Source organism: Triticum aestivum, chromosome 7D (assembly GCF_018294505.1).
Source record: "Triticum aestivum cultivar Chinese Spring chromosome 7D, IWGSC CS RefSeq v2.1, whole genome shotgun sequence".
NCBI lineage: Eukaryota > Viridiplantae > Streptophyta > Magnoliopsida > Poales > Poaceae > Triticum > Triticum aestivum.
In genome coordinates this window covers 90,684,814-90,687,296 of record NC_057814.1, presented here as the reverse complement: position 1 = coordinate 90,687,296, position 2,483 = coordinate 90,684,814, and the positions used below count along the sequence as shown (strand labels likewise).

General features: G+C 60.1%; 1 pseudogene; it reads right to left on the bottom strand.

Moving 5' to 3' along the window:
- Positions 1 to 351: 351 nt before the first annotated feature.
- Positions 352 to 2,193, bottom strand: LOC123165494 (uncharacterized; annotated as a pseudogene).
- Between the last annotated feature and the right edge of the window lie 290 nt (positions 2,194 to 2,483).

The window sequence follows — 2,483 nt, the reverse complement described above, 5'->3', positions numbered from 1 at the left end:
TATGTTCATGTGGAATTCTTTTTAGATTTTTCTAAAACTTTAAATGTGATTTTCAAACTATTTAAAATAAGGTTCTCCATTGCACCGGGGCTCCAAAAATCCAGTCTCTGCTGAACACACATCAAGCAAAATATTTTTGTTTCATTTGCCCACGGTGCTCGATTGTCTCCTGAGCATGGAACAACAAAGCCACACAGCAATGGCTGCTGCATTGTGTATCTGACAAAACGGCGGCTACAAAATTTGGTGATCTCCCGGATTGAATCGTTCTGCGTTACTCGATTGCATAGAGGAGGAAAACGATCAACGAGCAATGTGATTTCCCAAAAAATAAGACGATCAACGAGCTACTCAAGCGGCACGACCAGCCGGAGCGTGACGGCCTCGCCAGCGCGAGCTCCGCGCGCCGCCGGGCGTTCTCTTCGGATGCCAGAAGCTCCTGCACCGCCGTCGCTGCCTTGGCGCTCTCCAGCTCCGCCTCCGCCGCGGCGAGCTTGGCCTTCGCCTTCACCAGCCCCGCCTCCACGGCCCGGTTCGCCGCGGCGAGTTCGGCGTTCGCCTTAGCTGTCTCTGTCTCCGTGGCACGCTTCGCGGAGGTCAGCTCGACCTTCGCCTTCACCGCCTCCGCCACGGCCGCGACGAGTTCGGCCTTCATCTTCACCGCCTCGGCCTCTGCCGCTCGCTTGGCCGCGGCGAGCTCGGCCTTCGTCTTCGCCACCTCCGCCTCCGCCGTTCGCTTGGCCGCGGCGACCTCGGACTTAGCCTTCTCCCGCTCCGCGTCCGCCGCTCTCTTTGCCGCGGCGAGCTCGTTCTTGGCCTCCTCCAGCTGCTCCCGCAGCGCCGCAGCCTCGCGCTCGCTGGCGACCAGCTTCTGCTCCAGCTCGAGCGCGTAGTTCGCAGCCTGAACACAAAAAAGATGATCTCCCGACAAGAACTTACCAATCGAACGACTTCCCATGGCATTTGCTGGCAATACCTGCCGAATCGCTGCGTCGTCGGAAGGCTCGTTCGCCGCAAACGCGCGCTCCAGCGGCTGCGCGTCGGCGCCATGCAGGTGCAGCAGCTCCCGTGCAGCCTTCATGGTATCTCCGCCATGCCTGCTGGAGAAATGCTGTGGCGGTGGCGAGCGCACGCTGGACAGCACTCAAAGAGGCGAAACCTCCACCCCACCGTTGGCCTCCTCCCAAGTCCTCTTCTTCGCCGACGCCGACGCTTGCGCGGCCGCCTTCTCCGCCTCCTCCCCGCTTGTGTCATGGACGGAGGGACCCGTACCTAGATAGCACGCAACACCATCGTGAGGGCTCGATGAAACAGGGGAATCAGAGGGATTTGGAACATTAAGTCATACGAGTTGAGGAAGGCGGCGGCGCCGGCGGGGAGGATGCTGTGGTTATCATGGCGGCAGCAAGGTTGGTGTTGCGGAGGCTCCGCCGCCGCCGTGGGCACGTAGCAGGGAGCAGGTTCCTGAGATCAACAGCGGCGCCACCGTGAGCACTAAGCAGCTTCAGCATCGACTGGCTTTCCTCAACAGTGAGCACCACTTGCCGAAGCCGGGTTGCTGGAGGAGCGGTTGGACCGCTCGCGCCACTCCATGGCGCAGGGCCACGGCTCCGGCGACGAGAGGAAGAAGAACTCGTGTTTCCACTTGATGGAGTTGGCATCCGGCTTCGGCAAACCCCTGAAGCGCAAGCCGGAGCTGTCCCGCCTGGGCCGGAATGAGTACCAGCCTTTCTCGTGCTCCTGGCAGAGGCTGCACATCACAAAGAAACGCCGGAACACCGGCGGAGCGGCAGGCCACCATGAAGCCCGCCATGGTGCGCCACCCGTTCGGCGTGAGCTGCGCCGGCGCGATGCCGAAGTGGGCGAGCACCTCGCTGAAGAAGCGGTGCAGCGGGACGCGCATCCCGGCCTTCAGCGCCCTCGCGTACACGCAGATGGCCCCCGGCGGCGGCGTTGAGTTCGCGCGCAGGTCGCCTGCGGGGCGCGCGGTGAACTCCTTGGGTACGCCGTACTTCTCGCAGAGCGCGTCGATCTCGTGCTGGGTGCGCAGGGACGAGACGAAGGCCTCGGCGTCCGTGTCCCTCGACGGCACGGCGGCGTAGGGGGAGAGGAGGTTGGCTGCGGTGACGACGCCAAGCTCCGGGTTGACGGAGGAGGAGGTAGGCATGGTGCGCGCCGTTGCTGCTGCCAGCCGGCGGCGTCTCCTCCGTTCCTGCCCTGTCCTGCAGACTGAAACGACACCTTTTGACTCTTTCTTGACCAAGAATCTTTCAGCCTTGAGGCCGATTTGGGCTTCGTTGGCTGGTCTCCAAAGAAAAAGATGAGACAAACGGAAGTGGAGTTTCTCGAAGCTTGGATGAAGAGTAAAATCAAAAAAATCAAAATATATATAATATTGTTTTCCTAAATGTTCTAAGATCTTGCAAAATTTCATTATGAAATCACATATCTGAAAGGCGCGGCAAAAAAAAATCGATCCTCTG